The sequence below is a fragment of the Vanellus vanellus genome (genome assembly GCF_965231255.1).
Source record: "Vanellus vanellus genome assembly, chromosome: Z".
In the NCBI taxonomy this organism is placed as follows: domain Eukaryota; kingdom Metazoa; phylum Chordata; class Aves; order Charadriiformes; family Charadriidae; genus Vanellus; species Vanellus vanellus.
This window is the reverse complement of record NC_138908.1, coordinates 80,601,174-80,627,021: the sequence shown is the minus strand read 5'-3', so window position 1 is coordinate 80,627,021 and position 25,848 is coordinate 80,601,174.

Below are 25,848 nucleotides of genomic sequence, written 5' to 3'. Positions count from 1 at the left end.
AGGTGTGGGCAGACCTTGCATCAGGGAGATATGCACAATCATAAGACGACATAATCATAGAGGCTGGAAGTGACCTAGGCAGGTCAGCTCAAAGCAAGTCCAATGAAAGCAGAGTATTCAAGGCATTGTTTGTCCAAGTTTTTAGTATGTCCAAGGATGGAGCCTTGTGGGCATCTTTTTTTTTGGGGGGGGAATTATCCTTACATCTAGTCAGATTTTCCTGTGCTCCAGCTTGTGTCCATTGCCTCTCGTTCTTCCACTGTGCACCTCCGAGATGAGTCTGGGTCCATTTTATCTACAGCCTCCCAGTAAGCAATTGTAGACAATCTACAGTTCTCCCCTTCGCCTTCTCTTAAGGCTGAAAAACCACAGTTCTTTCAGCCTCTCATCCTCATGAGGTTACTATTCTTCAGCGAATTTAGAATAGGCACAATGGAAGGGAGCCAGCAAGAGAGGTAGGAGAGAGGTTGTTGTTTCTAAAATCCAAGTTTCTTTCATGTAAGGTAATGATAAAAAGAGGTGATGAAATAGATCATTTCGGTTGTAGAGTTGTAATCAATACTTGGCTATGCAAGAATGTGACAAGGGGCAAATGCAATTATTTTGCAGTATTGTATAACAAATTTGAACAGTGTAATGACTACTTTCGCTATTGCAATATCCTCTGTACTAGAAATTTTTGTTCAACAGAACTGTTTTAGCATGGAGAGGTCATATAATTTTAGATATGTATTGAGAAACAGTGGCTTCAGAATACCCACTTGCAGAAACCATCTTTTACAGGCTTGCAAAGAACATGCTCTATTTGAGAAAAACAGCAGGCCTACAGAATAGGTAGATAATTCATTTCACTCTGAAAATCACTATCTTAATGTGCTAAAAGTCCAGACTCTGCCAATGTTTCTTTGGAAAAAACTTCTAGAAGAAGGTATTTGTGTATAAAGGTATTTTAGAAGTTATTTGTCTGCCAGCTGACAGAACAAAAGAGGATGAAGAGAGGATGTGAATATTATTGTGTAGGCAACTGGGAAACAATGATTCAGTTTCTCAAAATGTGAAAATGAACCAATGAAACAATTATGGAGGCAACTGAAAACAAATAAAAAGAAGCATGTCATTAAAGTATGAAATTTATTGTCACATGATGCTGTGGTAGCTAAAGCCAGAACAGTATGGAACAAACTTGTGAAGGATGGAGACATAAATGGCTATTAAGTTAGTGAACTTGGGAAGTTTGTCAGAAGAATGATAGAAACTGAAGCATTATAGCAGGAAAATAATGATTCTGTACTTGCCCTGTCTTTTACATTCTTTCCACTTACAGTGTTTCTGCTGGTCATTTTCAGAGAACAGATACCAGGCTAGAAGGGCCCTTGATTTCATGCAGGGATGATAATTATTCCAGAGGTATCATTGAAAGCTTGCCACCTCCAGATTTGCTAGGGCAATGTGTCCCTAGTTTGCGGTCAGTGGCCATGCAGGCCAAGGACTGCTATTTGTTCTTCTGCAGACTACTCAGGATGCTGGGGCATAGCTCTGAATGGCAGTGCATACTACAAGGAGACACGCCACAATATGAGCGTTCTAACGATCACTTACAAACTTCAACAGGAGTACGCTCTATTCTCTCCCAGCGTTGTGGTCATCAGATTGAGGGAATTCTTGTTTATATTGCCCTTAGATGATGGTGAAAAACATTCAAATATATTCTATGCTGTGTGATCTGCGTGTCAGGGAAATAGAGCTCACCTGTTGACATTAGAAAACCATGGCTTCTTTTACTCATTTACCTCATACGTGCAACTAACAGATTGGTGTGTATTTTGTGCACACATCCTAAGCCTCATGCATGTATAAAAACCTTGCACCTGGTGAGCCTAATGAAAACACTCAGAAAACTCTGGAGAGTCATGAATTCATCCCTGATAGCTACCACAACCAAATGTAGCCGCAGTTCTCTTCTTAGTAGCCAACGTCAAGATAAGTATTACCCGACTTCGAATGTTACTAGTTTCCTATCTAAAATGTGGAACTTTAATGTAGAAAATCAACCTTGCCAAGCATCGTTACATGATGGAGCTACCAAGAAAACCTCCAGAGTCCAACACTCATGATTTATGAATCTAGCTGAGTTCAGACACCTGGAAAATAAAAAACGTGGTGGTTAGATCTTGTCTTGTTTGCTAGCACATTAGTTATAATACCATTGTCACTGAGAACCACAGGTGTAGTTATGCTGTGGAAATGGTACTTATTTGTACCAGCCAATTTAATTCAAAACCTACATATCAATAAAACCTCATGAATTATATCATAGATAAAGATGGGACAAAATTTGGGTGTAACTCTTTGGCTAGGAAATATTGGCTATAAACATATGAAATTTAATTCAACAGCAAACGAGAAGCCTACCAAATCCAGAATACTCGTTATTTTCTATTCACTTTAATTTCTCATATCATTGTTATCACAGCTGTACCTAAGAACCTTCCAGCATTAAGTAAATTTTGTCACTTTAATTTTCTCATTTTATATGTGTGCAATGTTAACGGCAAATTATATGGCAGATCTGAGAAGTGGTAGACAACCTAAGTTAAAATCACGTCAAGGAGCAGGCTCACAATTAAACAAGCTGGACAAGTGTGTGATAGCGCTCCTGCTTACATCATGACCCTGAATTTACTGAAAACTGTCTCTTGCGAATAGCAACTGAAACCTTAGCTTTTGTCTGTACGCTACTTAGCATATTACAAAAAGCCAGGCTGTATGGCAGGTCGCATTTCAGGGCAAACGTGTTTCAGATAAACGGTCAATGCAGAGTGTCCTAAGCGTTACTGCTGTCATTCCCAGGTACATAATCTTGCTCTTTTTTAACTTCTTGAACAGGATGGAGTATTTTAAACAAGCAGATTAAAAAAAAAAAAAAAAAAGTTATTAATAAATGCTGGAAAGAAACCAGACTTTTGCATATCTGAAGAATCTAGCAGAAATACTGAACTATTGACTTACCTTACACGACTGTTTGCCAAAAGGGAGTTTCCTGGGACATTTCTCTCTTCATAGTATTTTCTTCAGATGCTTACATATGTTCTGGCATTCAGTCATCAGAGTAACCGTATTTCAAACAGTGACCACAATGAACTTCAGTAGAGAAAAAATGCTTGAATCAGCTTTTACAGGTCACTTCAGTACTTTAAGTTCTGTGGGAGACCAAAATGGATAATGAGAACACTGTACTATGACAAAAAAAAGTTTACAAGTTTTTTTCATATAGAGAAAAATAAGAATAAGAAATTTTTGAATAAGAATATGTTCAGAAGTCAGGTTTCCACATTATTAGAAACTTTTTTTTTTTTCAAGTTCTTTCTCCATTTACATTTGGAATTAAAGAAGCAATCATTAAAATACTATTCTATCATCTCTTCTGTGAAATACCTCATAGAAAAATAATTATGATGCAGATAAACCTCACTGGCACTTTTCATTATATTTAGTCTCAGTTTACATTGATCAATCTTGTACCCATCTTCACTTTCTCTATAGCTTTTCAACCTTTCTATATGGTGATGCCATTAGCTTTTCCTCAAAAGCTCAACCTGGAACCCTTGTTGATGAAGAAATGCTGCCCTTGATTTCTCTGGTTGAGAAGGGTGGGTGCAAATCTATGTAAGAACCCTGTTTTGTTATGCAGAAATTTTAGAAATTGCACAAGACCTACGTTTGGAAATTTTACTCATTTATAGACTGGATGCTGCTGTGTTTTCAATATACAGGTCACGAGTTCCCAGCAAACCCACAGAATTACTGAGTACTCAAGCCTTTGAGTCTCATCAGAGCACACAAGCACATAAGTGATCACTCTTGCTTTAAAGAGTTGATCACAAAACATTGCAAAGATGATTCATATTTTTGCAAAAGCAACACATTCATTGATTATCCATCATTTGCATCACAATCATGGGCAGATTTCACACCTCTATCCACCTTTGACTTTTAGTTCGATATTTTGCACCGTATGTTTAAGTTCTGGGAATATTATCTGGGAGATGAATTTGGCCTACAAACAATTACTGTAAAAAAAAAAAAAAAAAAGAAAAAAGAAAAAGAGTTGATGATAATACTTCTGATTTTCTGAGACAATTTTATTTTTATCCTTTTCTTATCTCTGTGTAAATCAATAGGAGCTGTGAATGCCTATAGTGTGTAAACCTATGCTCCGGCAAAATTCTTGTTCAGAGGACTCATAGTACACTGGAGATGGTGTGCTACAGGCCTCCTTGTGTGCTCAATCTGCAGATGCTCTGAGCCTATTACAGCCTTAACAAAAGAACCCTGGAACTTGCGCTCAAGCTGTAAGAGTTAACACTTTCAGCTTGACTGTAGCCAGTTCAAGCCTTAAATGTCAGCCAAGGTGGCAGCTATTATGTAAGTGGGGATTGAAACAAAGACCTTTTAGAATCAAAAGCATAGGCTTTCCAATTCTGAATAAATCAAGCTTTTTTGGAGAACCTTGAACATACATAGATACAGTGATCCATATAATTATTTGGCACCATGTGAGAGGGGAAAATTGCATTCCCAGTTGCAAGTTTGTCCCTTTATAAAAGTTAGATGAAACTTAAAAAAAAAAATCTCTACTATTTTTCTTTTCTTCACTTTGGATATATTACCGCACTTTTTCTACAAATTATCCCTTAAGAGTTTTCAGTCTTTTCAGAAAATATTCTTCCTATTGGATATCGAAAATTTTGTCCACACATTTTCTATTCCAAACACCATTATCTATCACTTAGCTAATTTTACCTGAAAAATACAATTCATGGCTAGATATATAGCATTAAAAGACTGGGACCTTGCACTGCGATAGGTTTCTTGCACAAAAGAGATCAGTTCTCAATAGAAGAAGGTTCTGGATGAGATGAGCCATTTAACTAGGTATTAACAGAGCAACGTAAGCCTATGCAGACTGATTCATTTCCAATCAAATTATAAATCTCAGTCTAGGTCTGTAACTAAGGTTCAATTAATTAATTGACTTGGTGTATACAAACACTTCCAACCAGGATCTCCACACATTTAGGACAGGGAGAGTCAGGATGAATGAGTCCTTCACAGTTTTCCTTCTGATATAAAAAATATTATCTTTTTAGTCATTGGGTTTGTCTCAACCATAGCTACTCAATTAATTATAAATTAGTCATTTTGGGTAGCATCACCATCCATATATGTCTTGATCCCTCTTAACATATCTACATCAAGACTCTGTGAATTGCCTCACAACTTAGGATTTGATGGTTTCCTTAAAATCTATCAAAGAACATTGTCGTTGTATAAAACAAACAAAACCAACAAGCAAACAACAACAACAAAACATTTCTCTTCTGCTTATGGGAGAGAAAAATTTGTACAGATCCTGCACACTCAAACTGAGCTGTTCCACCAAAGCTCAACACCAAGTCCTAGTTTGTGTGCTAGTGGTGACAGATTTGTCGACCTGTCAAATTTCAAAAGTAGATGGCCTAAAACAGTAGATGACCAAATGAATAAATCTCTTTCCTATCCATTTTTACAGAAGAAACAAGACTGGTTAGCTGGATAACAGGTCTGCTTTCAGCATCAGCTCCTCCCTTAAACACCTCTATAAATGCCCAAATGCCTCTCATCACCTCTCCTTATACCTCCATCACATCAAGGACTCTTGAAAATCCACTGCAAGGTGAAGGAGAGATTTCTGAAGAGTCATAGCTATTCACACTTTTCTCCCAGCTCGATCCCAGTTCTTTTCAGTTACTTCTTCATTGCTAGGAAACATCATGAGTTACAAATTGAGAGAAATGTTTACTCAGTCCTAATCATGAGTGTGGGTCAATGACTGAGGTCCCCAAATAAATCAATAGCACTGGAATAGGCAAGCACCCCCTTCTGGGTCGCACATACTTCAAGACAGTGAAAGCAAGGATGAAGGAGCCCTTATTGGTTACCTTTCCAGCATGAAAAATCAAATGCAATTTGTCCATATTAGTGGGCTTAGTCTCTGTCTGATTATCGGATGCCACAAAGATGTGACCCATGCCTATGCCTCTGATTTTTAATAAACACATTTGCTGGGTCTGATAGTTTGGCAATTTGTACAGAAAATTAGATGTAATTTGCCCTGAATGCCACTGGTTTCTCAGATAGTTCAAAACAATGCCAGGCAGCTCAGAAAATAACTGCAGCATCTCTGCAACTGAATCCATCTGGAGACCAGATTTCCTTGCTGGAGCCCTCTGCTGCCTGCTTCAAACCCAGGCTCTCCACTGCCTTTAAATTCCGTAGTCTCCTACTCATCCTCTTGAGCCTTCCTCCATATTCTTCTTCCCCATTTCTCCCTTTCTCCCTTCCCACTCTTCCTTTGAAACTGTTAGTAGGAAGGCTCTGGTGCAATGATAACCAGGCTTGTTTTTTCCCATTGAAATGAAGATCAGTGCAGACTCTCCAACAAAAAGCTTTGCCATGGAGGTTTACGCCTGCTCTCTCAGACCTGTACCTATCCTCCCCCGCCTCTCCCCTAGCATTTCCAGAGGTGCCAATAGATTTACGATACCTGTGACTTTTAGTGATCTGTCCTGAAAGCCCAATAAAGAGATGGAAGTTGTGCTTTTTTTTGCAGTTGGTAATCTGGCAGTCTCCTCCTCACCCTTGCTGTCCAGCAAGGGACCCAGAGGGCTGCTGCCTGTTCCAGTTACCTTGAACAGCCAGTGAGAACCTCCTTCTAGGCTGCACTCAGCCCCACACCTAAGTAAAATTAAATAAAATTTTGAGATACTGTATAGAAAGGTTTCTCCGAGGTATCCCAAGTTCATGTGGGTTATTTGCGATCTTGGTCCCCCACTCCTGTCTCTATTCTATTTTTTTCCCCCTTTTTCTTCCTTCTCCCTTCCCACTTACTCTTTTTTCCGCCTTCCTTCCTTTCACTTCCTTTTCTTGCTCTCCCATCTGCTCCTGACTTTAATTTTCGGATTCCTCCTTCTCTATCAGCAGAGATATCTCTCCACCCCCTCCCAGAGCAAGGCGCTGCTGTGTAACATGGCTTTATTTCTCTGGGCAGTAGTAGCAGCTTTCTGCAGCAACTTAAAGAGAAATTACGAAAGTAATATAAACATTAAGATTTAAAAGCGCATCTCACAGAACAACCATCTTTTAATTTGAAATAATAATAGGGTTAAAGTCTCCTTAAAGTGGTGCTTTATGTAATAGGAACCCCACAACATTTCTGTAGAACTGAATAAACGGGAAAGAAATATAAAAGACATCTCACCCTTTTTCTAGGTTATTTTTTTTTCCTATAATTACCAATAACCCACTATTAGGCTTCAAGGACAAAAATAACTCTTAGACTGTCTAGATATCAGATCAGAACTAGTCTTTTTCCCCCTGGCAGCAGTTTGGAAAGATGATTCCTCACGACACCTGAAGTCTATAATTGTCAGATCACTCATTCCCATGGAGAAGTCCAGGCAGGTGGTATCTGCCCTGTGATTATTTCTGTTCTTTTTTTACCTAGTTTCCACACCATCCCCAAATGTCAGACGTGGTACAGTTGAATATCTGTGTTTACGGGAGGGAAGGAGAAGGGAATTGGAAGGGGTTAACTCTATGTACGCTGGTGCAAGCAATGCCAACCCTCGTCTGTAAACGCCTATTTCCAAATGGTTGCTGTGTGGTTTTTGTGTTGTGTAGAGGCCCCAGGTGGGAGACGGGTCCTCATGTGCGAGGTGCTGTACAAACACATTAAATTCCCTGACTTGAAGATCTTACAGCGTAAGTAAAGAAGACCAGGGAGAAGCTGGAGGGTAGAGACAGAATGAGCACAATCTTTGTTTTACAGCAAACAGCTAAATTAAACGGTGTCCCCAGTGGGCTGAAAGAAATCTGAGGTAGAAATGGACATTGAACATCGATTACCTGAACCTTAGTGTTTTGCTCATAAAGCAGTTTAGTCTTCAGGCAAAATCTGGCCTCAGGTTTGATCTTTCAATAACATTCTTTACTTTCTTATCATTTTCAGAAGCAATGGGCTTTCACACTGATGCATTGTAAGGTAGACCAGGCACAAAGGAAGAGCAATTCGCTGCCCATTCATATGCAGCCGTCTCTTGTGCAGAGCACAGCAGGTATATAACAGCTACCTAGACACACTGCCGAGAATAAAGAAGACAGTGTTTAGCAGATACCTGGGCAGAATGACTAGCAGGTGGGGTCTAACCTTCATTCTTGAACAGAAGTGTTATCAGATTTTTAATGATCACAGAGTAGGCAAAGGACATACGCAGATTCCCTCTCTCTTTTTCTCTGTGTGCATCTGTGTGTGGGTATAAGATCATGTCTGTCTCTTGCAGCTGGGCCATGCCTAGGAGACTGGAATAAGTGATCTGCTAATAGAGGATAGTAAAAAGCTCCTTAAGATCAAAAGATAACAGTCTGTGCCTTTTCTTTCTCTTCTTTTTTTTTTTTTTTTTTTTTAGACCAAAAAAACGGGGTTCTATTCTCAGCTTTACCATTGAAGATGGGTGATTTGTCTCATAATTGTGTTCGCTGACTGCAGCAGATGGATTCATTACTAGGGCTGGTCAGAAATCTTTCAACACAATGTGTTTTTTTGTGTGTGTGTGAAAATGATGAATCATCAAAACTGAAACTTTTCATGAAGATGTGGCAGTGCAGAGGAAACTTTTGTCACAGAAGTTTTCTCAGCTCCCCACTGGGGCTTGTGATTAAAACCAGAGAAAGCAAAAGCTTCTCATCTTGGGGTAGCCCAGAAGATAGGATATGCATGCACTGAGGTTTTGAGTTTCTTTTCTGCTTATTCTGAACTGTTTCCTTTCTGAAGTAAGTGTGTTAGTTACCTTACTATCAAATTATTCAGCACATTTCCTTATATATGTGTGAGTACATAGAGAAATGTACACGGAGTAGAATAGCTTTAACAAGAAGAATGGAGAGAAAGATGATGGTATGCTGAACACTGTTAAGTGAATGCAGGTCATGTCCCCTATTAAAGCCACCATATGCCTTTTTGGAGTCAGAAAAGCATTTGCGATCTCCAGAGGGAACAGCTTGCTCATTACAGACCCTTCCACCCAAATCCACCAGATCCCATTCCTTGTGTTTCAACAGAAATCACCAAAATAATCCAGAGGGACTAATGCTCAAGGAAAAGTCTTGAAGGCAAAGTCACTTAGCTCATGACCACAGCTGAAAAGTAACATTTTACAAGGAAAGGAGGTCATGAGCCTAGTTATCTGCTCATGTTTATACCCCGTAAAGCCTTTTCCCCTCTGAGCGTTTGTTTAACTTGTGTATAAACTATTGCTGATTGTACTGCTGCCTTTGGGATCCAATCTTATGCATGACTTACCCTGTGCATAAAGAAGTTTGTCTTGGACCTCCTTAGCAAATGTTCAGTCTAGGCTCTAATCAGCACAGAGAGAGACACTTGCAACAGGAGCTACAGCCAGCAAGAGGCCTATTTAGAAGACAGGCAGGACACCAAACGTCTTTTTTAAATAGGGCAAGGCAGCTTGCTAATGGGCAGGAATTTGGCCCTGAGGTTTCAGCGTATGACAGCCACGTAAATGACAGTCCCGCAGTAGCAATGGGAGGAGGAAATCAATAAGACTGTCCGATCATTGGGAACAATAATGGGGAACAAATAAAGGACCACTGAGCAGTAAAAACATTAGGCTGGGATTTATGTGGAGCAGAGCAGAAAGGAAAAGAAGGGAAAGATGTCAAAACTTCCTTCCTAAAAATAGCATGGGAGTCAATAAAAAGGCATCTCAGTAATGGAATAAGAGCAAGAAGACCTAGACAAAGTTGGCAGCAAAGGTGAGGTAAATATCCCCAAAGCAAAAAAAAACCAAATTGAGCTTTTGAGCTTTTCTTCCAGGCCAGTCCTACTGCAGTTGAGGATTTTCCATTTCTACACTCTTTCACTCCTTCTGCAGTGACTTGCTTCTGATTTAGAAATATTTTCTTTTTAAGGAAAAGGTAACCCTGAAATACATAGTCAGGAGATCTCCCTGCAGGGCATCTGACAGATGTTCTTTCTTTTCTGGACAATCAGTAACATAAAAATTGTACCAAGCCTGTTGTCTAAGTTGATTAACACACTGCAGTCCACCAAGATCCTCATGTCTATAACGTTGTTTAAGGTGAATAAAATTATACTAATAATTGTTAATTTGAACTGAAAATAAGATTTTCCTCCCATCCAGTTAACTTTTGCTCCATCCTACTGGACATTTATGCCAGCTTTTTCAACATTTTTTTAAAAGGTTGAAAGACCATTCATCCTAAAAGCACGTGAGACAACTTACAGAGAGTTGCTACAATAGTTTTCATCTTACAACAAAACAAGAAATAGGCTACATTGTGAATGTTTGATTACTATTCTCTCATAACACTTTGTTTTCTTGTTTACATGCATGTACATTTTTATATAATGCAATGATAAAAAAAGTAAGGTTTTCATGGACTGGTCCTTTGATGTTTTATCAATCAGCTCAGATCGCTGACAGAGAAACACTGACTTAATGTTGTCCCTTATTCTTTACCAAAAAGTCAGTGCAGGATTCCCCCCCACCTCCTTTCTCCCCCAAGGTATACTTTCACAGCTATGTCCAAATTTAAATGTCACAAGGTATTTGGCTTTTATCCATGTTATCTCTGCGCTATCCCCTTTATAGTTATGGGTGCCATCTAAAGTCTGATCCTCTTTCATCATTTTATGCATTTATTTTGGCAGAAACTTATTAGTACATTCTGTCAGGACAAAACTTTGCACTATTTGATCACTCCTTATTTGCATTTTTAATAGTCCCCATTAGACAGACTCTGAACTAATTAGCCAAGCATCTGTAATAGAAAACTCCTGTTTCCTATTTTCAGAACTACGAAACTAATGGTTAAAGCACTACTAGAACAATTAAGTAATAAGAAAAATACTGTGTTAAGATTGGCAATAGAGCAGATGCCATAAATCACTGCAATAATGACTTGCAGCTTAAAGTGTTTAAGTAGATAAAAAAAATTAACCTACACTCTGTTTCTGTGGTCTACAAAATAGAGATGTCCCAGTTTAAAAAAAAAAAAAAAAAAAAAAGAGAGAGAAAAAGTGTAAAAGTGTATATAATGTATATTTAGTTATTCCAGTTTTGTTGGGTTTAGGGATTTTTTTTTTTTAGTCCTTAATGTGACAAAAACTTTCCTGAAGACAAATAAACCAAAATTCTAGCTACCAAATTTTCTCTGTGTTTACAGAACTTATAAATGTAGGGGTTAAATATCAGTGGAAAACAATGAAATGTAGGCTTATTCACCTAATCTTTTAAACCCTTGAAGTGCTTTGTTCCCTTGAATTTCAACCGACATTTGGTGCCTAAATCATTTCAAAGTCATAGATCTTAGGACTGTGATTCTGTTGCCCGAACACTGATCTCTTGCTTTTGATATTGTAAGTTTTCCTCCCTCCATTCAGCTACTGCTGCAAAATAGGTTAAAGGGCATTCGGCATCCATATTCAGGCAACTGATTTTTGCCCCAAGTTATTTTCATTCCTTTTCAGAACTTTGTTCAGCATTTTCTTTTAATTTTTCTATTATCCAGAATGACAGAAGTTGTAAAAAATGTCTTTTTTTCAGTATCACTGTCACTTTTCTCTTCAACTAGTAGAATATGTGATACATTAATTGGCGAGCATGCTCTTTTGTAAACATATCCATTCTAAGACACTACCTCAGTAAGATTATCATTAGAATGGAGAGATTCCATATAACAAATTGAGTGATTAACAATGGCAAGAAGCCAAATGGAAAGTGAAAGTAATTTTGTTGGGAGTTTTCAAATCAATTTTTTTCACTGGCATTTCAAAATTTCCAAAGAGTGAAAAATTAACAAAAATAAAATCAACAATTTCTATTGAACATTAACAGGTGGTCTAAATTCCGAATCAGTTTGGAAAAATGTTACTTGTTGAAATGGGTTCTTCTGGATATAAAGGTTTTCCTAGGAGTAATTTCCACAGTAGAATTAAAGTAACAAGCTCAAACTGGCAAATATGAATGAAAAATGGGCTTCTTTGAAAGGCTTGGGAAAGTAAATGATTTTTCATTTTCAACCCAGCCCCCTCAAAAGGGCTGTTGGTATTTTAATGTGTTTGTTTTTTCTTACTGTCTTTTTGTCCTCCAAAATTCATTCCCACTACCGAACAAACATTGTAAAACACTAAAATTTAAATCAAAGTTCATACTTTTTGTTTTCAATTTTTAGAAAATAAATTGAAAAGAACCTTAAATAATATGTCCTCTGCAAAAATAAGTGGAACCAAATAGTATTTACTAAAAATCTATAACAATCTTTTAGTTTTTATTTTTAACTTCTACTAACTGAACTATTGATTTACCCAAGCAATGTAAGATTAGATTTTTGTACAATAAGCATGGGAATGGTAAAATTTAGTTCCTGAAAAGACACAATATCTTGCTTTACTTATGTCCATTACTACCTGGATTTAAGTTAACATTGTAATGAAACTAGTAATATGCTTAAAGCTATGGAACTAAATAGTGATATATTTATAAAAATAATGGAACTACTTAATTACTTAATGCTAAGACCATGTACAAGTGTTTTAAAAATGTGGTCCTATTATCTAGCTAAGCACCAGCAAGAGATATAATATCTTTAAATACCTTTTACTCTAGAAATACTATCACCATATTAACTACATGCCTGTATTAACTTGCCATTAAAATGTACCTTAGGACTTGTTTTGCACCTAAGATTTCTTTAATTTGTTTTGGTTTTCTTCCTCGGTCTCTTTGTAAATTACAAGATTCTTCAAAAGAAGCAAGCATGAAAAATCCTTTAAAGAAATTCAGGTTTCAGGGTATACAATAACATAGCTAATCCCCTGATCTTCAAAAACATTCCCTGCAGGATTGAACACAGCTCTGTGCTACAGTAAAAAGAAGAGAGTATTCTTGTGTTTATTTGTTTGTTTGTAATTAAGGAAGACTTTTGTTTCTCATTAAGCTGTAAAACTTTCTGCCCATTCTGAAAGTCATATTGGAGTGATAATACACTTCGGTCCTGATTTATAACTCTCTGATATGCTAGGACTGCACCCTTGCATATATATTTTTATACCCAAAACTTTCCTGTTGGTGTCTGTCTTAGTCTGCCCTGTGTCTCCTCGCACACTGCGCTCTTGATACACCTCTGTCCTGGCCTTCAGCATATAGTTATTCGGAGACTCTTTTTGGGCACCTCAGCACCAACCTGAAGCAAACTTCGCCCGCCTGCGTCAGCCACTGTGGCACTGATATGAGCATAACTGGGGATGTACTACAGTCATTCCGAAGAGTGACTATAGCCAGAATCTGAGTTTGGGATTGGAGACGAAAGGCTGGTGCACTAGCACATTGTGCTTGCCCATTACACCGCCTGCTAGGAGGCAATAACTTTCCCAAAACTTGCCCGATGCAGCCAAAAAAACAATGACACAGAAGCAGTCGTGTTTGTTTCTTATCAGCAGGGATCCTATTGCTGCAAGCTCCACAGTGTTTTGGACTCTAGCTCTACTCATCAAACCATTCCTCTTGCTCCACTCGCCAAGCAGCTTACAGAAGGCAATTAACTATTGCACAGGCATTTGACTGTAAACAATTATGGAACTCAATGTCCTGTAGCTTGGGGGGGGGGGGGGGGGGAGCCTCCTACACAGGCTGAGCTGATAATCGGTGACTTTGACAGTGGAAAACTCTGGCTCTGAAAGACAAATTAAGCTGTTTGAACAATTACCCCATCACCATATTCCACCACAAACTGTCTTCAATTGGGAGATTATTTCTTTTACAGGGTCTGGCAGTCGATGAGATCCCGATGCCAGAAAAGAACTGGCACAGACTTGTCACTGTTCAGCTTGACCACTGCAGTCTAAGCAAATGCAAAAAAGCATGTCGTGCTGTGTGCTTTTTTGAAGCTGACGATGAGAGCTGAACCATGGTGGGAGGCAAGCGAATGAGCGATGCGGCATTATTCAGATAGCCCGTGTGCTTGAATTGTACGACACGGTGTACCAAAGATGGGATCCAGGCAGTTAAGCTTTGGGCAAAATGGAAGTTTCGTATCAAGAAATAGGAGTCTCAAAAAGCAGACCAGCAATCTGCAGAGTTTTGATAACAGCACAAAGTTTATGCTGATAGCTTGGTGGGCAAAAGTGATGATGCATCACTTGATTCAAGATATTCAGGCAAAACTTACAAATGTCTCCATCAAATATCATGAAGTCCTTGGAGCCCACATCAGAGGTTCCTTTGCTGTGACAAGAAGTGATCTCCTGGATCAGACCATTATTTATTCTCTTTCAAAAACCTAACATTTTTTGTTGTTACCAGGTATGAATTTGTATAGGTATTGCTTATTGCATTTCAAAATGTTATTCTTATCACTTGGCCACAAATACACATCTTTCACTTAAACTAAGTGATCAAGTGTAATCTCTGGGGAGAAAAGGAAACTGTCACCATCTTAGTGGTGAAAAATCTTGTGTTGCTTCTACGTTTTACTTTGAAATCGTAAATCAAGCCTTAGTACTGGGTAATGGTGTTAACTTCCTTCGGATGAGTAAAGGAATCTAGAGATGGTATCTCAGATTTTCATGTAGGTCCAGATTTAACTATAACCACCTAAGTTTCCATGCCTAATATGCTAATCTAAATTCTTTCTATGAAGAAACACTTCCACAGGGTGACCCATCCCATCCTAAGAGAGGTATGTAGCTAAAATAGAACAAATTGCTCTCTTATCATTTATTCTCATCACCTGCAAGGGAATCTAAAAATAAATAGATAAATAAAGACGCTAGATGCCTAAAGCGTACGTGATTAGTAGTGATCAATACAAAGTCCAGTGGGACCATTGAACAAATAAACATTAACACTGGGGACCTGTGGACTGGCAGAAAGTTAAGCCGATGCCAGTGCCTGAACAGAAGCTCAGGATGAGATATTGCTTCCTGACGAAATCTGAGCACTCCAGAAGTCAGCAACTGCCTTCCATTTACTTCAGCAAGGAGAAGTTTTCATGCAGACCTGTCATCTCCCAGACTAAATCTGTTAAAAGCTGGACAGATACACACACCAAATCACCAAGTATAGGAAAGAACCTCTCTTTGGGGTCAGAATGTGGGGTCATCTGGGAGTAGGGGGCAGGAAGCAGCACAGGGAGGAGATCTGGGCAGGAGCAGGACATGATGTGGGTGGGCACAGAGGGTGGGATGCAAGGGCAGTGACCCAAGCTGTGTGGGGAGGTAGTCTGACCTCCAATACCTAGCAAAGGCCTTCCCCAGCATCTCTTGACTCCTGTCACACACACTACTGGGTGCCTGTGTCACACACATCCATGCCTGTTGTGAAACACATCCCTTCAGTGTCCCCAAGCCACCGAGTGTCCTTCTCACAGCTCCAGCCCTGCCTATCACTCAGCAAGGTAGGGACGAAGCAAGTTCTTTTGGGCAAAATCCCTCAAAAGCTCTTTCCCAGGCCCCTGAAAGTTGGTCAGTGGTTGTGCCACTTTCTTTCCCCCTCCAGTGTGTGTGCTGTGTCACCAGGCAGATCATGAGCCAGACATTTATGGGCATAAAAGACAGGAGGACTGTCTCTGTACCCATACCTCATGAGCTTTCTTGTGCCTACCTCCAGCTTTACCTTGGAACCCAACCCAGCAGCTTGGGCTCTCCAACCTCAGTTTGGCAGGGTCAGGGGGTAGGGGTACACCTGATTCTGTGGTAAGTCACACCCTAAGAGCGCCATGGCTGCCAACTCCTTCTCCAAGCACCACTAGAACTCCACCTGAAATCTCTCTCTTGAGCTACGCTTTCACTCTTTCTGTCTACCCCAGCCTGGTATCTGCTCAGCTGTGCCATGCTGGCCAGCACTGCAGGAGCTGCAGGTAAAAAAAAACCCTGCAAATAGTCACTATAAATTTTTCCTGGCAGATGCAGAAATGGTCTTATAGGACCGTCTTCTGTACATACTTAAGATAGTTAGGAGAAATGTAGATAAGTATGAGGAGTGACAGATTTGCACGGGCTGGAGTGGTCACGTAGCAGCACAGGTCACCTGGATATGGGATTTCACCTTAACAGTCTTATATATTAGTAATAAAATGGTGAACATTATACTGGTTTAACAGGTTAGTTTATAAATTCTTTATTCCTGGTCAGTCTGTACCTTCTGAAGTCATGCACCAGCTGCTACAATTTGTTTTAAAAGTGCTAGCCATTTCAGAACCCATTTTGCCTTTTAGAGCAATGGTCCGGGTACACTTGCATAGTATCTGTTGCTTTTAAGATGACGAACTTAACATCACTGTGTATTTGGAAAATGCAGCATCAGCTGTGGCCTTCTCCTAGGACAGGTAAGCAGCTCTAAGACATGTTCCAACACGTTCATACCTCCTCTGCCAAATGACACCCACCCAGACCTCTGTGAACTTCTCCCAACCCCAAACATATCAGGGTTTGTTCAGGAGACTTGCAAAATGGCGGGCCCCAAACCTGCCTTTTACTTTTGATTAATTACTTTCTATTCACATTTTAATTATTAATTTTACTACCTTTTATTAAAGAATGTTTTATACATTATATCACTACACTTACATTAATATATAGTAAATTTACATGTTTTTATGTGTATATTTAAAATATGTTATATATACACAAATGTAAATAAATATTTAGAAAGTGTATCTATGTACAAATGACTCGCATTTATGCATATTTGCACACACACACATATATGTGTAAAATATCTATATTTTTATATATGAGCACTTTCTGGTCCAAAGGAAATCAACAGCCAACCAAATGGCATTCTGAGATCGTGCGGGTATGGCATTTTCAAGAAATGGCAATCAGCCAACCACAGCGCATTATGAAAACACATGGGGGTATGAAGTCAAAAAATGGAAGCCTCCAGGTATGCATGGCCCTGCTCATGTGGGGAAGAGCTTCCTGCTCTGATGCACTTGTCCTGCCAGCCAATCACAAGGCAGTATGAAAACATGTGGCTTATGACGTTATAAAAAATTGTGTCTCCCTGCCATAAAATGGCAGCTGAAACTAAATTGTGGAAAGAGGTGGAGTACACAGGCGATGTGACGGGAGTGTTGGGGGACACGTCAGGGGCGAGTGGGATAAGTGGCTGCTGGAAGGGTCTTCTGCCCAAAGTTGGGGACTGAGTACCTGTCACTACCTATCTCAAGTTACTACCGACTGTATGTGCTTATGAAGGCTACCATCAAAACCAGGAGGTCTGATACATTTAGAGACTGACCCCAAAGGCTAGGAAGAGGGAAAATGGAGATTACAAGGAAATAAGGCTTGTTTTTTTGATGAGAGATCTGCCAGACAAGAGAGACAATGACGCGAAAATGAATGAGAAAAGAGGAGGAAATAAAGGCATTGCTTAGGGGGATTAAGTCTTTGGTGAAGATTTATTAGGATTTTCTGAAATCAGTAGCAGGTTAAGGGAAAGACTGGGACTTCTGGATGACAAAAGAGAAAACTGTTGTGAAGAGGGAAAGCCATCCTTTTTAAGGAGTTGGTAGGAAAATACCATTCTTGTGTGCTTGGTTTGGGGAGATTGAGACTTGTTTGTGGGCTGAAGGGAGGCTGAAGAAAAAAATGTCATGCGCTGAAAGTCTAATGGTGCAACAAGAAAAGCAGGAAGAAACATGCTGTCTTCATTAATCCTTTATTAATTTTCACCAAGTTCACCTGATAACATTAAGTAGCTGCCAATAGGATGCGAATTAGCATACACATCACTGGAAACTGGTATCTCCTTCAAGTGCTCTCTCTTCAAAATGGAAGAAGCAGCATGCATATCATTTTCAGAAAGCTGTAAATCTGTTAAAGCAGCTCCACAAAGCAGACCTGGTACTTGGAGGTAATTCCAGGTTTGCAGCCCCTTGAATCCTCAGTCAATAACCCCTAATTGATTTAGTCCTGCAACCATGTTGTGAAATAGGAAGACACCATCATTGAAATGTTGAAGCTTAGCAAGTTACCATGTAAGTCTACACGGATATATAAAACTGAATCTACGATTGCCTCCAAAAGATTGAAGCCACATGAACCACTCTTCCCAGTCCTGTCTGTAGTCAGGATTTACCCTTTCCCAACCAATTTACAGTCAAACCAATTTTACCCACATTGTGGTTCCAATTTGTGAAATGGAACATTTCTGGAAATTACTCAATAGGTTTTAGAAAAAAAAAAAAAAAAAAGTGTTAGCTTTTTTTAGATAGACAAATTGGAAAGCAGAGAAGGGATATAAGAGGAAAGGAAATTAGGAGCAGAAAAATGTGTTATCATAGATGAACAGTGCTCTGCTTTCAAAGATCATTGTAAATATGAAGGTCACAAGCACAGTTCAGACAGGGAAGAACTAGGAGAAATAAGGGACTAAGACCAGCATAGTCAGAAGTGAAGCAGAGTTTCCAAGATCATCATGGATGGTTCCCGAAGATAAAGTTGAACATATAGTTTAGATGTTCAGGAGGAATGATTTTAGGACCACATTAAGGTTAGCTTTAATTTGTGGTGTAAAATTAAGCAAAGGACTTTATCAAGTTCATATAACAAGTTCTTGAAATAAAATCCTCGCTCAGATCCTGATCTAGCAGAAAATGGCATAGAACAGAATTACACTGACCTCAGTCAGCTGCATTTCTGCCCCAAGATCAGAAAATCAAAGTTACATTTACTGGATGGAAAATTCTATCTTGAGAAGCTGTGATCTTGTAAAAGACTTGAAGGAGAAAATGAGAATCAGTGGTAGCTCATCAGCAGAATATGGGATCCAATAAGGTGTTATGCTACAGAGGACCAATGAGATCTTTAAACACGTAAATGAAAATATATCAAATAGGAGAAAGGTATCTTTTTATTAGTTTTTATTTGGCATTGGTATGACCATTATAGGAAAACTGTCCCGTCTTGGTACCTGCAGCTGAGAAAAGATATTGAAAAAATTGGAAAGGGCTCAGAAAAGTTCCACAGGAATTATTACAGGTTTGAAAACACTGTGCAATGAAGTACTCTATGCTCTATTTAATTTTTCAAAAGGAAGATAAAGGTATAACTAGACATGCTCTATAAATATCCACTGGAGGAATAAAAATATGATAATAGAAGTTTCTTCAGTCTTAGAAGGAAAAACTTGAAAAGATCCAGTGGTCAGGAATTGAAACTTGGCAAACTGACTCTGCAAAGAAATACCAATTTTTAGAAAAAAAAGGTAGAAAACGGTAGAATGAATGATCAAAAACTATAGTAAGTTTTTCATCATCTGGTACTTTCAAATAAGGAAATAAAACTTTTGTTTGTTTATAGAATGTACTGTACAAGCGTAGATCCTAGAATTAAAAATGGAATTTCTTGAAGGAAGTCGTGTCTTTATCTGAAGTGCAGTTAAAAGTTCAAATGCAATTAACTTATTTTAATCAAATGGAAATTGGGCATTATGTCTAAGATTTAAAAAGAAGTTTCTGCATATTCAGTGGAGAAAGACTGACACGTTCACCTGGCTACTCGCTCCACCTTCCTTAGACATGGATCTTAGTCGGGATGAAGGATCCTCTGAATGTACCTGTTCCTGTAGATTGTACAGGGAGGTTAAGGGTAAGATTTGTCTGAACAAACACGGATATCTACACTTAGTCTTACCCTTAGTCCATCTTGTAGTCAAAACCAGAAATTGGTGTTTCTAGAGCGTTACTCATCCTAAAATGAACTTCTAAGTAGGTCCAAGAAATCATTCCCTAAAAATGCCTGTTTATTGTACTGCATTGAAAGTGCTATTTGCAGATCTTTTAGCCTTTTGAAGCTGTATGACATGAATCCCATCCTGAATTAATACAATGATTTCTCATGGCCTTTAGGCTAATAAGAATTTCTATGAATAATTAAGCATTCAGATATCACACTGATAGACAATTTTACAATATCCGTGAAGATTCCTAGCTGGAACTGAAAGAAAAAGAGTTGGTCTCTGTGCTTCATTTCAATTTTGCTGAGTAACCGACATTTTCCTACAGCAGTTCTATTGTGTCATTGAGTGGAGCTTTATTTTAGAGGACCAGGTCATGACTTTGGGTTATATTACTTTATAGTAGGCAATCTCAGTTCTACCCAGAATGCTTTATGTGTCTGAGGTCAGACTTGTAGACACCTCATTAGCATCTTCTTAATTTAAAGATGGAAAAATCCCACATGTAAGGTGAGACTCGGCATGGGTGAAAGGGGGGAAATCAGGAAACTTAGTCAAGATTCAGCAATCATGTTACTGTCTTATGCCTTGCATTCTTTTACCGTAACAGCTGCCTTTGGTACCACAAATTATATACCTATTTTGACTAAAAGGAACCGCATGATGAGTCGTGAGGCTTATAAAAATCTAGTCAACATTAGAGGAAGTGTCTGAATGATAGACAGAGAGACAAAGTATAATCTCCGTGATTCCCTGATGAAACATACACTGAGGCTTAACCTAATCCCTGAAGGAATGACAGCAAAAATAAGGTGAAAGACCAATTAGCCTTCTCCCATACTAATCCTGGTTAGAGCAACTTATTCTTTTTTATACTTGTAGAGACATTCCTAGCACTGCGGAAAATCAAAATTGTACTGGCCATACCTTTTCTTCAGCATAATTTCACTGCGATAGCATATCAGTCCTAGCTACCTACAGGTTTGTCACACGCCAGAGTTGAAAGATTTCTGATCCCACTGTAAGGTTTGGTAGTGGGAGAATAAGGCAGGCATGAATATTAACCCTAGATAGAATGATTTTAAGTTGATTCTATTCAAATTAAATGAAAGGATGAAAGTAGGTCTGTAACTGAGGCTTTCAGTGATAAAAGACAGAAGGAAATTAGGCAGAGAAATCAGCTGGGTGGAACAGATCCAGAACATGAATATAAAGAAGGACTGTATATTTTCCTTTTCCAACATAGAGAAACTACTGAAAAGTTTCATCTCAGACGAAAGTTAAACTTGAATAAAATGTTGCTAGACTATTCTGAGTGAAATAAGATAACAGAAAAGTCAGTAAGAAGAACTACTAATAAACAATAGAAGCAAAAAAATGTATAGATAAAGCAAAATTGTGTTGGACATTGAAAGGCTAATAAAAAAAATATTCTTGAAGTTTTTCAAGACTCATTAGCAAAAGAACAATATATATGAAGTGAAAGAGAGAAAGATTAAGACAAAAAATTGTCAGACTTCAATAGTAAATATATACTTTAGTTGTCAAGCAAAATTAAAATACTCAAGCAGCATTGAGGAAAAGAAGTAGAATAAATATAAAACCAGAATTGTTCAAATATATTTCAGCCATACATTTTACCAATTCAGCATAACTCTGTGGAGAGAATACTATTTCATGGCTTCAAAAAATAATGAAATGACAGAGGATAAAATCCAACCAACCAACCAAAATCCATGTCAAAAAATTCCAGCTGACATCAGTACAAAAATTTGGAGAAAAGAGGACAATAAACTATATGTGTCTGAATCTTTCAAAACTTGAGGTGGATTTAAGTTTGTATGATGGTTTTGGCTGGGCTGGCCGTGATTGACATGAGTTCTGACAGAAGTAATTTTAATATGAGTGATTTGATTATTTGTCAATGGAAATCCATAAAAGAACTTGTAATGTTTATGTCATCTCTTGAAGTCTGACAGCCATCTGTTTTTAACTACATATTTGCCAGGTACCATGAAACTTGCCATGACACTTTATTTAAAAATAATGTTTTAAACAGAAAGGTTTGTTAACAATGGATCCTAGGAAGCTTGTAATTCAGAGTTTCAACCTCTACACTGTTTGATGAGAAGCAATAATCTACACAGGATTCTTTTTAATCTTTTGCATGTGTTGAATACTGACGAAATAAAAAAAAAACTGAAATAGCCTTGGTCAAACAATGCAGTATATTTCAGTAAATAAATGCATCTAAATGAATTATGATGTCATAACTCTATAATCCATTATTCCTCACAGGCCAAAATAAACAAGACATACCATATCATGCCCTTTTTTGTGAGAAGAACCAGTGCATCATGGCAGTCATATAATCACAAAAATGTCTTTGGACTCAGGATAGGATAAAATAGAAAAGACTGAGAAAACAGCATCCAAACAACAACGTCGGTAGGAATTAAAATAATGTTACAGAGCTGGTTTGTTTAGGGTTTGGAGTAAAAACACCTCGATAGCTGACAATTTTAGCATAAAATATTCACTCTTATGAAAAATTTTGTATAATCAAGGTATTTGCAAGGAAATTTTTCAGCTGAAGCAGTTAATTATTCTGTCTTCAAACAAGAAATCAATATAATTTAGGAAGCAAAAAGAAAATAGAAAACTCATCCCACCCTAACGCAGATGCCTAAGATTGATAGAACTAGTCACCTCTCAAAATGTGTATCTCAGTCATTAACTGTACTCACAGTCTAGAACACCAGTGTGGACTAGATGTTAACCTCCAGGTGGGTGAAGACAGTTGAGCTGAATACCCCTCCCATTTTGATTTTGAGCACTGAATCTATAAATAAATTTTTAAAAAATATCTATAAATAAAATTTTAAAAAAATAAAATGAAATAATTATGGAAACCATTCAAGTCACAAGGAAACGAAACAAACTGTTTTGAAAAGCATTCTATTGTGTGTCATTGTTGCCTGAAGGATAATATTCAGTCCTTGAAAAAGTTCTACATTTATTTGTGATACCGAAGTAGTGTGAAGAAAATGTCTTTTTGGTGTCCTGAGCTTACTACTGCAGAAAATGTAAAGATTTTACAGATTTTTATAAAGAAAAGTATATGCTGAAAAATTCTTCCAGATTTGCTTCTTTAGGTCTCAACAACACATTTAAGCACATATGTAAATTTGAAGTACACAGAAGTTTCACAAACTTGAGATAGAGCTTACTATCCTGCCTGAATGGTACCTTAGGTACCAGACTCAAAAGATAAAATTCCATTAAGCAAATTTAGACTTGTTCAGCACTTCCCAAAATCCACATCTGAAGACAGCCTCACAGCAAGGCCCACAGCTGTTGTTCAATACCACAGCAAAAATCAGACATCTGCATGATTTTAACACACTTTGCTGTTTGCCTCTGTTTTCCCACAGTAATTACCAGCAGGTCAGGGCAGTGAGAACATCAACAAAGATAGAATACCCACTCGTTGAGAGTCAGGGGATTTGTGGATACTGTAAAATAGTGCAGATGAAATGGTGATCTAAATGGTGGTAGTTGTGTATAGGAATGCTGACACTGGTAGGAGTGGTTTGGTGTGGAATCACAGAGCAGAAGTCTGTGGTATTGGTTGGGAGGGACTTCTTGTCATCCCTTGCTCCAACTCCCTGCTCAAAGCTGAACCAACTTAGAACAGGTTGCTCGGGATCTCGTCTGGCAAAATTTTGGATATCTACAATGATGGAGATTCCAAAACATCTTCGAGCTTCCAATGAGAAAGTATTAGGGGAAAAAAAATCTAGAAGAAAATTAATAGGGAAAAAAAAAAAAAAGCATAGTGACGAGGAAGGCCATTAGACCCAAATCAGAAAGCGCATGAAGGAAAGAGGCATACCCAGCCTTAGTCGCGTCACTATTACTGGCTCTGGGGTGGCTGAATGGTTTTAGTAGATGTTGATACCGCTATGATCCTTGGTTTAATGTGCCATTTTATTTAAACTGAAGTATACAAGACCCACTTCAAAAGTCTAGAGATTCACTCCCCAGAGTAGACCTATCAGTTTCATCTCATTATATATGTGCTCTGTAAGCAAAACGGGTCTGTATTTTGACACCAGCACGTATAATGGTGTACTGAGTCTGGCAGGAGTGAAGTTTAACTGTCTTCGCAGGAGTCCACGTGATGCTGTGTGAATTTGTGAATATGTGAATTTGTGACCAAAACAGTGTTGACAACATACCAATGATTTGTCTATTGATGAACAGTGCTTGCACGGCATCAGGGCTTTCTAGCAAGTAGGCTGGGGATGGGCAAGAAGTTGGGACAGGACACAGGCAGGACAACTAAAGAGACATTCTATACCATGCAAATTCACGCTCTACAATTAAAAATTGAAGTGAGGAGGGATGTGTCTTTCAAGGTAGCTGTTGCTTAGAGATTGGCAGGGAATCAGTCTGCTTGTGGGAGGTGGTGATAGATTGCCTTTGCATCACTTTTGTCTGGGTTTTATTCCCCTCTTTTCTTCACTTATTAAAGCGTCTTTATCCCAATCTGTCAGTTTCTCACTCTTGCTCTTCCTGTTTTCTCTCCTGTCCCACTGTGGGGGCAGGAGTGAGTGAGCAGCTGTGTGGGTATTCAGTTGCGGCTTGGGTTCAAACCACTACAAATGGCCAGAAAATAGAACAGAACAACAGCATGAAAATTTGTTGGTTTTGTTTTCTTTCTTTTTTCTTCCCCTTCTATGTAAATATTTCTGAACAATCATAGGCTGACTTCTCCAGCTGTGTTTTACCACTCCCCCCATATAATATTATTTCTTTTCCTTCACTGACACTCAGAGACCTTAATTATGTTTAAGATCTCAAACTCAGTCATACTCTATTCTATTCATACATGTACCATTTGAGTTTATACATTTACTTCTTTGTGTGTAAGTCCTGCACAGCAATTTCTTTACAGGAGAAAAAGTGAAGAGCTGGTGTTATATATGAAACAGACAGGTAGTGTTTCACTCAAGGGAACACCTCCTCTAACGATTATAATTTATAAAACAAAATATCCTGAGTATGACACTAGTCAATTTAGTCTGATATAAAACAGGGCTTGTGTTTTCTTTCATTTATATTTTTATGATACGTAATGTCTTTATAATTTCCACCACTCACATCAAAGCTGCCAACTGCTGAGTGTCTAAATAAGTAGCATGTGAAGAAAATGAATGAATTGCTAAATGTCCCATTACGTCCATGGAGAATACCCTTGCATTTGGAGTCAAGAATCTTAAAATTGAGACGACAAATGAATGGTTTTCACTCCAGTGGAGTGAGGGTTTTGGCAGTGGCAATTCTATTGTGCTCTGTGTCTGAATAGAAAGAGAAAAACAGAGACAGAGAGAGAAATGAATAAAATACAAAACCCGTACAAACCTATTGCAATACCTCAACACCAGGACTAACAATTACTTCAAGAGAAAGAAAAATAGATCTGGTAGAACTTGATGCATCTAGAGGTATGTTATCTAAAAAGGCTGAAGTGAATTTGGATATATTGGGATGCAGATAGGATTGAGGAGATGGGAAGATGAGATTTTTTATGATTTCTGGTGTGTAAACCTGGAATGTTTACCTGTTAATGTCTAGCACATGGGTGGATTCTTAGGCACTTAAGCAATAACTGTTAAATGAAATAATGCCCAGAAGGAGTCTCAAGCATGTCTGACCATATTAGTGAGATAAAAGGACTGTCTCTGGTCTGGATTTTGTTTGTAACAGCTGACACACTGCCAACATCTGGGAGCATTTTACGAGTTAGAACTACCCACTCCCAATAACTACTCGAAGTGCACTTGCCTTTTTTGGAAGCTTAGAGAATTCACCAGCATAGACCCAAATATATTTTGCTGCTTGACCCCAATGACCAGAAATGTTCTTGGTCCCATTTAATTTCTCAGTATAGATATATCCTTAATGATTGTCATAAATTAGACACTAAGAATAAAGTAAAATTGCCTAGACGTAATTATCCAGT